The 14822-nt window shown below is 30.1% G+C and overlaps 2 protein-coding genes and 1 long non-coding RNA gene across 15 annotated transcripts in view; 2 read left to right on the top strand and 1 right to left on the bottom strand.

Moving 5' to 3' along the window:
* The window catches only part of LOC139514377 (exportin-1-like), a 667034-nt gene that overhangs the window by 389564 nt on the left and 262648 nt on the right, over nt 1-14822 (top strand). The window lies entirely within an intron of this gene.
* Nucleotides 1-14822, bottom strand: part of LOC139516916 (uncharacterized) — a 116687-nt gene that overhangs the window by 29474 nt on the left and 72391 nt on the right. For 10 of the 11 annotated variants that reach the window (XR_011663052.1, XR_011663046.1, XR_011663054.1 and 7 more), the window contains 4 exons: nt 11291-11403; nt 9757-9808; nt 5015-5132; nt 3803-3880 (listed from right to left, as the gene is read on the bottom strand). This is a non-coding gene — a long non-coding RNA (uncharacterized lncRNA). Of the gene's footprint in view, nt 1-2279; nt 2387-3802; nt 3881-5014; nt 5133-9756; nt 9809-11290; nt 11404-14822 lie in introns of all 11 variants that reach the window. The other variant, XR_011663056.1, reaches the window with a different exon arrangement.
* LOC139516915 (delta-like protein 1) overlaps nt 1-14822 on the top strand; it is an 82578-nt gene that overhangs the window by 9452 nt on the left and 58304 nt on the right. The window contains exon 1 of one of the 3 annotated variants that reach the window (XM_071307349.1): nt 10096-10399. The exons of the other annotated variants lie outside the window; for them this stretch is intronic. The gene's annotated coding sequence lies outside the window, so the exon portion shown is untranslated. Of the gene's footprint in view, nt 1-10095; nt 10400-14822 lie in introns of those variants that run through there. 3 annotated transcript variants of the gene reach the window in all.

The raw sequence follows: 14822 nt of genomic DNA, 5'->3' as shown, positions 1-14822 counted from the left end.
GGCTCTTAAAATTGGAGTTAAAACAGCAACAATCAATCAATCAATCTAAAACTTCTGAGATCAGTTCAAAGATTATGTATTTTATTATTTTTTTGTAGATGCCTGTAGCGAAATATTCCTAGTACCACATCTGATTTCTTTACTTTTATCAGAATTTTTCAATCTTCAAAAATGCCTACGGTTAGAATTAACAAAGACTTACCTAGTGGATAGACTAATAACAAATGACTTTTATTAAGACTTAATAACAAAAGAATACATGTATCATATTTACCAAGGTCATTGGCTGAGTTCGATATGATTTTTTCTTGGGATGATAAAGTTTGTATTCATCAAATTAAAAGTCTTTTAGTTGTTTTATTATATGACATTTATTCCCAATAAGCTGTCATGATATATTCTTGGATTAAGCAATGGGCTAGACAATAACCTATTTACCACCCACTCCCACCCCCTCCCCAATCTAATCAATCTAATACATTAATCTGTTAATGTAATGGCTGGTTAATACAATATTGAATAGTGGAAAATACTGACTTATATTCTTTCCATTTTAGTTATAAATCAACAGTATATCTGAATATCACACAGTTTAAAATTAAGCACACAGACTAGTTACATTTTACTTCACTTCATTTTTTTTCTTCATAAATTCTACTCAAAATAGAAGGGATATGTTGCCTACTTTTTCAAGACTTTTATCCACAAGTAACAATGAGATAATTTGGAAAAAAACCTTGGATAAGATCAGACATGAATATACGTAACCTTATAACAATCTGAATACAAAGAAAGTCACACAATCATCTTCAGGAATAAAATATTTACTTTTATGTGTCAATTTTTGGAGAAGAATTTGATTATATAATCTATAGTGTCCAGGATTGTCACCTACTATGCAGTATTCTGTTTGATAAACTTTTGACAAATTGATCATAAGAGATCTAGGCCTGTAATTCTTCAATCACATTCCAATTTTACTAACTAATGAACATATTTTCACCTATACTACCTGAGAAAAAGGTACAAAAAGTGTCTACCTTAATTCTAAAACAAACAAATAGAAAAAGAAAAGACATCGAAAATTATTAATCCATTTAAACTAAATGACCAGCCTTCTTCTTTGTAGTATAGATTTTCTGTCTATACGAATTATACTTCATCAAACACACTTCTGAAATAAGCCAAAAATTACGGACTAGCAACAAATCTCAGCCTTGTATGTCATTTTGTCAGTATTATATTGTCATCAGCGGGAACAATACGAGTGACAATTATAGGGAGGATTCAATGATTGGTCATTATCTACTTAGCCATGTAATCCATCACTATCAGTCAATTAATATCTTCTACTCACCTGTACATTTTTACCTGAATACCTACTTCCTTTGATGTGATTTTTTGTGGGAAACTATTTAATGGCACGATTTTGATCTTTGAAGTGAAATGAAATGGACTAGAATATAATTACTTTATAATGGGAAAAGACAATGATTTTATCCCAATCAGCGCAATGACATCATCTATTTTTTTATGTTCTGGTTATAGAACTTTTTATGCTCTAGTTCTAGAACATGATTATTGAAAAGCTAGCTGTAAATGCTGTTGTTAGAACCGGAATGATCCAAATTTTCTATTACTTTGAAAATTATCAATAACATTTGTAAGAGGATTGCAAGGGAAAGGTAGATTGAGTATACATTTATAAAAGTAAACAATAGACAATAGATCACAATATATCAAATCATTTATACCTATGATGAAGGAATTGGTGATACATGTTTTATCAAAAAAATCAGGGTTTCTTTTTAAAATTCTTTAAAACACATTTTAAAATTTACACTTTTCAAATTTCTCATGGTAGTCAGTTTCATAAATGGGGGAAACTTAGGTGGCATTACTGATGGACTTACTAGCGAAGTCTTATCACATACAAATCGTATTTGAACAAATTAATTCCTGAATTGACTAAAAGGCTTGAACAAGTTTTTGTAATTGAATAACAGATTTATCTTATAGAGCTCATCTGATTCATAAAAACTTAGCATCTTCATGTTGATCTGACATTAAGCCACTATCAATCAATAAATTTCCTTTGAAACCTTTGTTAATCAATTATGAACAATTAATAACCTAATTTTCAATCTTACCTTTAGAAACATTATACATTGTAGTTCTATTGAATTTGAATCAAATTAATGAAATTTCAATATTATTTTTGAGTGCTTTGTATCAATGGTTACAATTTTTACAAAATGACCTGAGTAAATTTAAAATACCTTCTGTACAACCTAGATATGGTATGCCAAAGTGATCTATACAGGTAGATATTGAGCATCTCTTAAGCCATAAAGTCATAGAATCCACCTCTCTAAGTCATTAGGCCCTTAAAAGGATAAGAAAACAAGACATTTGATTTAGTATACCTATTTGGAGCATCTTTACAAATTAAAAACACTTAATGATCCTGAATCTGGAATATACAACTATCCCTTCTCTGGTATGTCAGACCCCACAAATGATAAAGACAGGCATGGAGATGTAACATAGAGGGGTCATACTGTGATTCTAGTGAGAGAAAAAAATCTTTAACATATTGGTTTACTATGAGTTTATAAGTTCTTTTTCTGATTATGACTTAAGATTATATATTAGATGTAAAAATCCTAACCACACCGTATTTTTGATAATGAAATTCAACTTTAAATGCAAGACATAATTTTTTAACCATAAAATGTGTAGAACTTAATCAGAATTCTATTAGTACAAGACCTCATTTATAGTATTTTTCATTAGGATCTTCAATGAAGTATAAAACACTTGCTAGAATTTATGTCTCAGGATCAAATTAAATTTATAAAGTTTTCCTCATTATTTATGCAGTAGCAAGCTTACAGGATCAAGTAATGTTGAAAATAGATCACAATGCATTTTTCTTCCAAAATTTGCTTTAAGTGGATATTCAAAATGCTGTTTTATTGTCAATACGTGGTGATTCAATGCTTTTTAAAAGGATAATTTATCAATAGATTTATAAACATATAATATTTAATTACCATTAGGGACCTACTAGAACTACTATTATGACACGAGCTTGCAAAACAAATCCTGTCAGTTATACAACTTTGACTTTGAAAGGTCTGAATTCTTAAACTGAACAACTCAAAAAAATTGACAATAAATATTTAAAAATCATTGAAAAGATGTAAACAGCACCATTATATAAATATGTTTCAAGTGACAGATTTACTTCATTTATTATGCAACTCATACAATAACATTGTTGTATTTCAATAGATGGCTTATCTGCAGAGAAGGCTTCTTAATTGTAGTTATCTCCCTTGGATTGGAATCTACACCTAAGGCAGAATGAAAGAAATAAAATATTCACATCAAATGATGGCAGGTAAATTTGGTATTTGAGGCATTTTATAAAAAAAGATACAGTTTCCTGCTCTATTTTTCCTTCAGTTATCAACTTAATACTTGTTGCGTAGTAACATAACAAGCTAGTTCAGGACAATTTAATGTCCAGTATAAAGATTTTAAAAGCTTGGGAACAAATTCATATTAAGGGCATAAATAAATGCTTTCAAAGGTCGAACCCCTTAATATTGCAGAAATATATGACCAATTCTTTATCATAATCAAACATCCTAATGAAATGAGAATCCTCTTCATCTGATCAATAAACCCATGATAGTATTGCTATCAGTTTGACAACAATATTACAATAAAAACTGTGAATCTATTGGATGGAAATTAACACACCTGACTAGAGGTGCAACAAACTTCAACCTACCTGGACACTGCAGCTGTTTATTATTCTACCTGGCTTTTAATTGACAAAGTGTTTGTATGGAAACTTACATCATCCTGACTGTAATTAAACAAAAACATAACTTGATTACATCCTGTTTTAGCAAGTTCTTGTATAATATGCAGATAAGGATACGTTGTTGACTCTTAGTGTTATTAATGACAACGATTTCTCATCAATAATGCTTAAATTTGTTCTGTCACTAAGTTATTATCATAGATTTTACAAATGATATTTAAAAAATTAGCTTTTTGAAATGAATTGATCAGCAATCGTTTGCTGATTGAAATCGATAGCCTATCTTCTGAGTACAAATATACTTGAAATTGTGGCTTCAGCGTCAATAGCTAAAACTTACATCGTAGTAATCATGCTGGTAATTTACTATATGACTTTTTAATTAAGTTTGTTTATGCTCAAAGAAACAGTCGGTATGCTGGTACTGATTGTATACCTATCTATGTTGTGGCAGTTACAGATGAAAATGCTGGTCCAACGTTTGATATAAATATTAAAACTTATTTCGAAATAAACCTTTTCACATGGCATCACATTTAATGTCCCCATTCTGACAGTAGTGTCTGGATATTGCCGTATCTTTATACATGTTGAACAGCCAAGGGCATGCATCACTTTAGCAAGGGTTTTACTAGTAGACTTATAAGTCCAGGAGAATCATATTTTCATACCTAAGTGAATCTTAGGGTTTGGCTTGAAATGGCAATTAAAGAAATGCAGAAGAATTTTTCAAATTGACAATTTCAAAAGACAGCCAGGTTTTTGTTTTGGGTTTTCTTTTCTCAATCACTAAATGTTTATGAATGGCCACAACTAAATGGATTTTTGTACTTCAATTATGCAGACTACTGCAGTCATTTATAAACAACAAATTAAGAATCAATTGAGTTATGCAAATATTTCACCTTTTCCTGATAAACAAGACCATGGGAAAGCCAATGCATACTTATGCAGCTAACAATCTTGAAATGCAGGTGTTGGGGAGGTCAAAGCAACCCATACACCCTCATTATTGCTGTTTTCTTTACGTACTTGAAAGCTAATGAATCAAAGGTAAAAACATTCAAATTTTTAACATATACTGGGCATTCTAACTCAAACCATTCTTAAGTTTCACCCCTTTTAGATCTTTGAAAGATTATTTTGATAAAATGGTATCTAGTTTTTGATGATTACCTCAGTTCTAAAACTTTTTATGTTTGAAATGTCTACAATTTTATCTCCGTGCTCATCAGGTGCCTTCATGTTGGTCAAACTTCACCGTGAGTCCCAGCAGCTAATCAGCATACTGTATCTGAAATAAATTCACACAAATGTTATTTTTTAATATATGGTAATCTATTACATAACGATCTCTGTTAATTTAAATACATCATAAATTACCATTTATTTTATGATACTATTACATTAATGGTTTCAAAATTTTAATGTTGTATTTAAAAGCTCCTCTTTGCACATTTCTAAAAAACATTATTGATAGAAAAGAAGAGATACTGCGTATTAGTTCATGACACAAAATCCCTATGTGCACTGGAACAGTGCTTTTATTGCTGTTCTTCATTTCAAAGTCACACTGAGGTCTTCAACAGGGAACAAAAGCTCAATTTCAAGTGCTACAAGATCAATTTACACAATTTTAAAAAGTGCAAAACTGATATTAAATTTTGAAGTTTCAAGTTAAATTATCAAATTTTGGATTCCTCTTAACATGCAAATATTAAAATGATTGGTTGTACAATTTAAGCCACTGTCTAAGTTTCACAAGACGAATGAGAATCAGAACTTTATATCACCCTATTTACTGTCAGTGACAAAACCTACAAGTTATTTCTATGGGAAAATCTAACATCACATATTAAAACCCTTCAGGTAAAAATATACTTGAGATATTTTCTCACATTGAACTTAAAGATAAAGCAAACCACAAAATTACAAAGGCGTTGAAAATATATCACAGCTTGGTATGAGAAGCGGTACATCTTTGATATCTTAAACTATAGCTGAATTGTCATTTGTCTCTTTTATATTTCCGGCCTACCCAATATGATGTCTATTATTTACAGAAAAAATCAAGTCGACAAAGTCGAATCTGTCTGTTAAATCACAAAATTGAGTTAAAAAAAATAAATGTTTGCTCAAATTTATCATTGTCAAAAAGATAATCTTTCATTATTGATTTCACAGTCAGACTCCTGTCAATGGTATGCTGTTTGGAGAAAATCATATCCAAACCTTGTCAAGGTACTAAATTCTTCAGATAAAATTGTCATATCTTTATAAAAAATCAATTTCATCAAACGTCAAATCATAATCTAATACACATTTAATAGAAGCATTAAAAATAGACCATAGCATGTCTGTTGCCTCCTGGTTACTGGAGAAACAGTAGACATGTATTTCCAATCAAACAAGCTAAAACCTCTAAGTAATACCATTACATGTAATATGTAACTTGAAAAAGAAGCGATATGATGGATTGGATGACATGAGCACAGTTGCTAATATAACAGAATGTTTGACAGCAAGATTACAAATCAGCAGCTTAAAAAGTACTCTCAGAGTGCTGTTACAATATATAACTTAAGCATACTTTAATACAAGAAATTAGAAACTAAAAGAAGAAGAAAAACAATAAAACTAGAAAATTACCAAAATAAATCACTGTTAAAAGTATCAACAAAAATAAGTTTGTTTAAAGTACTTTTACCCACTCGAGTAATTGTCATTCAGGATTACTGGCCCAATTCAGTGGCACTGTATTAGTAAACCTCTATGAAAGAGGGGAAAAGCCTACTCCTACAGGATTAAAGACATGTATATCTTTAGATTTTTTTAACTGTAGTGACCGCTTTATAGTAATATCTTCAAAACATGTTCTCCTGAGCAGTGTAAATAATAAGGGAGTTGACAGTTAAAAACTTTGAAATTGCATTTATGATACCAAAATACTGTAGAAATGTATTTAGAACTGAGTGATAATGTCTTTAAAAGTGAAATATGAAATTTTTGAAATTCACTGTTTCAACTTACGTAATAATAATTTCCCTAGCCAAGAATTTTTGTTTTGGATTTTGTTTGATAAAGAAACTCATGCATTTTCTGGATAGAAATCATCTAAACTATTCAGTCATTAGAATTTAATGGTAAAAATTTGTTAAAGATCTAAATTTCACATTACTGACTTAGATTTAAAGTGAATAACTTGCACTGATTGGAATATTTGAATGATAACATGCAATTATCATTTAAAATGTTATGTATCAAACAGTAGGATATATGTAGATGAAATATGGACTTGTAGTAGGACAGGTGCAATATAGTAAACACTATCTCTTACCTTATCAGTGCTCTCAAATTCAAGCACATTATGACTTCATTTTAGATGATTTTAAGTGTATCTAAAGTCTTCAAGAAAAATGTAACCCTAGAATAGTAAAAATAGTGAGCCAGCTGATACTTAAAAGAAAAAAATCAAAAGAATTAACCAGTTCTTTGTTTAAAGTTATTGGGTCTGTCAAAAATATTTTTAATGCAAAATTCAAACGACCTTGCATGGACACCTTTTTTCAAGATACGATTTTCAATACTAAGATTTTTCCCATAACACCTTGTTGTTAAAACTTTTTTTAAGTATTTTCACTTTTAAGATTAATATAAGTTGTCATTTTTTAAGTTGTAATTATGACATAACCACTTAACTATAAGATATAACACATTTGTGTCTACAATAATCAACTGAGAAATAAGAAATGTGTGACTATATCATACGCGTTCCTTTCCACCTTTTTCAATTCATTCAAAATTTTGACCAAATTGCAATTTGTTTTATCAATCAAACTCTTCAACTGATCAAAAATTTTATCTGCTGTAGAGAACCATTCAAGTTATCAAAGTGCAATGTTAAGAAATAATGCATACTAAAATCCTGCAAGACTTGAATTCCACTTTTGAAATTGAAAGCATAGGACTTAACCTTGTACCTCATGAATTCAATAAGATAACTGAGTTATGGTCCAAACAGGGTGAAGTAAAATAATTCAAAACTGCTGAATCAAATAAAACATCACCCAGTACATCACTTGCATGAGTTAAATATAAGCAATGAATTTAAGTTTAACCTTAAGCTTAAAGTTGAAGATATTCTCATTCCTGATTGCATGCAAGTCAGTAAGTTTATAAATAGTTATAGAATATTTATGAGATTTTAAATTCTTTATGCAAGGATTGACTGGTTGAAGTGGATGAGGTATCTGGCAGATTTAGTTGTCCTGACAGGATAGTTAGTCAGGTATGAAATCATCTCAGACAAGATAAGCCACAAATCAGACAATATGTTAGACATAACAAACAAGTCCAGATCAAAATCTTTGTGGTTTGTGGGAATAATGAATAGAGAAAATTTCTTTATCTCTTCATCCTAGACTAAAAACTTGTGTTGTAATAAACCTGTTAACTTATTCCTGAAAAAAACTTCAATTGGCTAAAGTGTTCCAATCTTTAATGCAATTCTGTATTTTTGATTATTTTCAGATTTTTGGTTTTTATTGTCAATCAAGTCCTCAAAACTTAGGAAATTTTGTCAGCAACCTTACATATTTTTTTTTAATAAATGATCACCTTTACAAAATAGCATATTTAGCTAACCATCACCTGGAATTGACATCATGTTGAAAAGTTGGTGCATTTTTTATTAATGTCTTTACTCATGGAACTTGCTTTTAAGGCTACATCCAGTTAGAAAAAAATAAGCTACTCAAATTTATAAAATGCTAATGTGCATTAAGGGTCTTCTGTAATCTCTTTAAATTGGGTTTATTTCAAAGTTGCTTATATATGTCACCTTAAACTGCTAGTTCCCTGTTCTGAAAACTTTTCCAACTGTGGCAGACTTGACAAATTAAAATTGTAATAAAATTCTTGCATTTTTATTGAGTTTCCTATTCATTCCCCTTTTTTTTCCCCAAGAAAATAAAATAATATTCTGTGATAAATCTGTCACTTTACAAATAAATCTGTAAGCAGAAGAGCTAATGAAATTCCTCATTATCATAAAAAAAAATATTTTGTAAAACATCCAACAGCACTTCAATCTATCCAAAGAGACAAAAAATGGTTTTCATCAAATTTGGCACTTATTTTTGCCCCAGTGCTTCAATGACACAAAATTACATGTAGCGATATGTCATAGCAAACAGCAGATAGCGTTAAATCACAGCAAAAATGCATGAATTATCCAAAAATAAAAATGCATGTAACATTCCACTAGCAGTGCTGAGACAGCTTGTTACTTATTGGCAAACTAAGAACAGAACAGGAGTTATCTCCCTTTGATACGTGTTGAGGAAGGAAACAATACAATCCAAAATACCTATCTATAAATTATGCAATATAATTATACATCAATTATGTTAATTAGGCAATTAGCACATTAAGTTCATGTGTTTTCTCTATCATAAAATACAGATGGGAATTGGCAAGCAAAATATATATTATCCTGTTCATCGCAATAAATTACCAGGTCAATATCATATCGAATCCTTCACATTCAGGAAATCTCCGTAACTAATTTTTTAGCGCTGATTGATTGTTCAATCATTGTGAGTATACAAAACCCTGATAAAGGTATGAATATCTTGTCTTGACATTTATTTAATAACATAGGGGCTATTACTTTTATATCATAATACTTACGCCCAAAATTGATATAGGGGCAATTCATTTTGTGTACACCTGTTTCTATGGAAACAAGAAAGTAAATTGTAGAAAAAAGTTAGCAGAAGTTTTTACATCTGAATTGCATTCTGTTGTAGTAGTAAGATCTTATCTGTTTTTTGTCAACAAAAGTCACATTAGATGCAAAGCACTTGAGTTTCCATGTTGAGATGTTATGAGTTAAGTGACTGTTTATTTTAATATACCTGCCATCTTTAATATAAACCAAACTTTGAAGGCTTCCTCTATCATGAAATTCTACAAAACAAAAGATGTAGAGATTAAAATGTTTTTATAAAATATATTGTAAATCTGAAATGATACATCCATCACAAAAGCTAAAGAATAAATATAACTTACAATATTCTCTTCACAACTGTCATCTCAAAAAATGCATAAAATATGATAACATCTCATTAATTGTACTAGTAACGTCACTAATTGGAAGGAACTCTTAGTTATTAAATCTGGACAGATATCAAAACTAGAAAAAGCAAACATTTATCAAGAAGTTGTTGGAATGACTTCAACAAAGATTCTGTATCATAACAAAAAATGTCTATAACAAGAAAGCGAGGTATAGATGATTTGTCATGGAAAACATAAACAAATTATAATGGGAAATCTGTAAAAGCATAATGAAATTCTTTCAAGCGGATTAAATTATAAATCAGATGAATGAAACATAAAAAGCAACGCGTTCTGTTAAACAAGCTGTAGTAAGACATCTGGTTTGAAAGTTAAGACATTCTCTGGATACATGCCCAGCGCCTCCTCTCGCAGGACAAAGCAGGGATTTTATAACATGGAATCTTAAGTCAAACAATTTGTTTACATTTAGCTGTACAGGTGAGTCTGAGATTAATTCTTGTAGACTTTAATTATCTTTATTTACCAATAATGTTGTTTGTTTTTATAGATAACATTGAAGTTAAGGTATCAATGTATAGAGGCTTCATACAGAATGGCCTCAACTTGTCCTTAATTCATTTGACTTGTTATAACTGTAGTTAATTAGTGTACTACTCTAGAGCTATTTTGTGGACATGGACAACTTTATGAGAAAATTTTGGCTAAAGTCTGCTGATCAAATGATGGTTAATCAATTATATGTCTACTATCTAAGTTTTTGTTAAGGACATTTCAGAACATGAAGTGTGTTGCTGTTTATCTATCTTCATGAACTGGTATTAAAAACATTTGTTTCAATTTTTTAAGATGGATTAATCATTGTAAGCATATGCTTTGTAAAAAGCTTGCTTGATTAAGTACATTCAAGTTTTTAAAGATGCAAATGACAATTAAGGCAGTTGATCAGCTTTTGCTTAGTAATATCAAAGACAGGTGTATTCAGTTATATTAGGTAAATGAAATTTCTAACTGGTCTTTAAATAAAGTTTGTCCTCAGGTATATAACATAGCTTCTAGTCCAACCAAAAGGTATGTCTCCATTCTAGGCACTTTTGTACCCCGTCCGCAGGAAACCAAAAATACAAAAACAACGACCACATTGGACCTCTGATCAGTGATACATGCTTGAAAGGAAAACTGGTACAACAATTTGGAAGAAAGACATGAAATATCAATTTTTTATGAAGATTTTGGGTTGACATAATGTGCAGTACAAAATTCATAATACTGGTAGTCCCTTTTTTATGAAATAATCCAGGTTATTTTATATAACTTGTGATGCTTTTGTTTAATGAAACTGCATACAAATGAAATGTTTTGATAACTTACTTATCATTGGTCAGCTGCATACTATCTTATTTCATCAAGTGACACTTTACTTCATGAAATGTTATTGGGCCTAGACAGTATTAACAGGACTGTAACCTCCAGTAAAATTCTATCTGAAAAAAAAAACAGAAAAAAATATTATACTAAATCTTAGTTCATTTTACAGATGAGGTTAACGATTTCTAAACAGCAATTTCAGTTATTATTAATAACAGTGAATGCAGCATAGGATAGAAATGCATGTCATCTAATTTTGACCATCTACCAATTTTTATGTATAAATAACAATCCATTTTCCATTTATAAATAATAAAGTTGAATCATACCCAGAAAATCATGCTTTTAGTACACACTGTTCCAGAAAAAAGTGTAAATTCCACAAAGTAAATATGTGTAATTAGTTGTTTACACGTGTAAGTCAACAATAATTAAGTAATTATTCCTCATCCTGATACCAACTACTAAAACAATCAGAAGTGATGTTTTCTCCAGATCTTTGTGTTAAAATTTGGCAGCTTTTACAATAAAAAAAAGATTATGTTTTGTCAAAGATAAATGGGAACAAGGTGTTTCAATACAAAAATCGACAGCACATTGATTTTAGTAGAAACACGATTTATTAGCTGACTGATAAATGTGTTTAATGCTACTTGTAGTAACTTATAGTAGAAGCAAGATAGTTGTTTGAAATACATTGATCTTAAACTATATGTACTTATAAAATGAGTTCAACTCCATTCTGTTTCTTATCCTCATTGATGTCAATACCTTTGCACTTTTTTCACTAATTAGTGTGAATAGAGTGCACCTTTATTTTTTGTTCTACAAAAAAGTCAAGGTTACCAACAGAAAATAGTGTATTAGAATTCATACACTGATAAGCTTCTTAGATAGCATACCAATATAGCAATAGCAGATACTAAAGTCTTACAAGGGGGTTCTTATCAGATGGTGCCATAGTTTGGCTGAAACAGCGTTAAAAGAAAGTGTTTAAATCCAACCCTTATTCTCAATAGATTTGGTAACAGGTTGGGGAATCTACCGTCCTATACTCTTTTCCCTCAACAAGATCTTCCATAATGATTTATCTTTCACAATATTGTATTGGGGATTATAATACATCAAAGATACAGTGATTTTTTGTGATACACATAAACTGTAATAAAAAATCTAATCTCCATTCACTGACCAGCGAGTCATTCATATCAATATAGTATCAATGAAGTGGAGTTGTCTAATAAAACATAAATCATCTTTTATATTCAGGATTGAACAATCGTGAATCTAAAATTCAAAAAGATTGTACATATCAGATTCTTTTGTATAAAAAATTACTCTCAAATTTTTTAATGGGAATAAGCTACTAATTAGGCGCTGCACTTTTTCATAGACTGAGTTACAGCATACTTGTATGTCAAAAGATTACCAGTATATGTAATCAATTATAAGTACAGTTTTTAAGAGTATTATCTAACTTGAATTTTGTAATAATAGCAAAAGATAGAAAAAGAAAAGTACTTCTTCAATAGAGTTACACCCACTATGATGAAATGAAAGCTGCAAATATATTTCTTCTTATGACCATTGAGAAAAATTGACTGTGTCATTGATGAAATTATACTAGACAAAAACTTATTTTCTTGTAAACTATGCCCCTGATCTTTACCAAGGTTTAGATTCTTATAGTAAATCAGAAATGAAGAACAGATGGACAGAACAAATTGCTTGTAACATTATACACCATAAACTGTGTGGCATACAGGTATAATGAGTTTAATGTTTTTGCCCTTATAATTAAGAAGCTTAGTGCAAAATTTTGTATTTGATGATGATATAAAATTTGTATCAAAAACAAACATATAGGCTTGAAACTTGGCATTAGATATGGGTTTATCAGAATGCACCCCAGAAACAAAATAATATTCGTAGCATTCCTCATAGATAAAAATGTTCATACTCTCAATGTTATACTGTATGCCTAGGTCGTATGATAATATTTTTCATCAGTTTTTATTTTTTAATTATGTTTAACAAAGATAGTACATGGGGCATATCTCTCAAATTGCAGTTAAGAAATTGGAATATTTTTTTACATTTTTATTTTATTTTTTATGTTTAAAAGGTTTATTTTTACATGTTAATAGTACCATTAACCTATTTGAGTTTTAAATTACCTTGACCTTCATATATTTAAAAAATCAAGTCAAGTGTAATGAGAAAGACCCTACATTAATGAAGATGTCTTGATTCTGCTGTTCTATCATTTTGAAATAATAATGTAATAAGTAAAACTAATTATTGATAGGCAAACTGTATGACTGATTGAGTTCATCTCTACTTTTTTGTTCAATCAAACGCTTTAAAGCAGCAAAGATTTTTGCGACTACCACAATTTCATTATATCAAAGTAGGCACTATGCAAGTTTCAAGAAATGTACATTCAGTGTATTCTCCTGCCTTCAGCAATATAATAAAATAGTTCTAGTTGCACATTTTATACAGTATAGCTCACTGCTTTGCCAGGCCAAATTCCTAGAGAAAGATCAACTGCAACATTTTCTTCAATACATGAATAGTAAACAACCTTTGCAATAATTCTGTGAAGAGTCTCTCCTTATTTTTAGCATTTGAAGTATAAACAATGATATGAATAATGAGGAGTAGCCATACATTGTTTATAAACATGGAAAACAACAATACCTACTTGTGATGTATGGGTTAATGCCCTTGCCTTATCTATGCCACACTTGTATGACATGCATTCTTGTCATAGTAAGCAGATAAGACACTGTTATATCAATAAGTTACATAACTCGGCTACGCACCAAGATTTCTCTTGTTTCTGTGATTGTATTTTACGCACTATGAAGCGAGCCAAAGATATCGAAAATCTTCATGATTTTCTGACATGTAAACTATAATAATGTACAGTTTTTGGAACTTTGCTTATTTTCTTCGCAGCAGCATCAGAGTTTTGATCTTTCAACATTAAATTTTGGTAGTTGTATTGAGTTATCTTTAAACATCTGTAAGGCAATTTAGTCTGCAGACTCTATCTGATTGACACTGGTCAGTAATAGCACTTTGATAGGATTTTATCTGATAAGCCTACCATTCCAACAGATAGTAATTAAATTTTATCTCTTCCCACGAGGTTTCAACCTGTTAAAGGCTTCTTTTGCTATTTTAGAGATGTTTGGGATAAGCAACACTTGTTTTTATTTCTACAATTTACATGACATGTACATTTGATAAATAAAAAGTTGACACAACAGACTCAACAGTTGGGAGGGTGTGCAATGATATTCAATAACAGATGTTTAAAAACAACTGCTGGTTAATGCTCAAAAAGATATTTACCAACTGAAATATGATGTCTCCACTGCAAAATTATCAGTTATGCAATATTACTACTTAAAAATTCCTCAACTGCTTATTCTTTCAAAGTGCAAAATCTTAAACATTGCAGATTTTCAAGCACTATGTTTAGTATAATTCCCAATCATAATTCACAAGCATTATAAAATGTAAT

The sequence above is a fragment of the Mytilus edulis genome, chromosome 3 (assembly GCF_963676685.1).
Source record: "Mytilus edulis chromosome 3, xbMytEdul2.2, whole genome shotgun sequence".
In the NCBI taxonomy this organism is placed as follows: Eukaryota; Metazoa; Mollusca; class Bivalvia; order Mytilida; family Mytilidae; genus Mytilus; species Mytilus edulis.
Note: the sequence above shows the minus strand (reverse complement) of the source record. Positions and strands in the feature narration are given on the sequence as shown.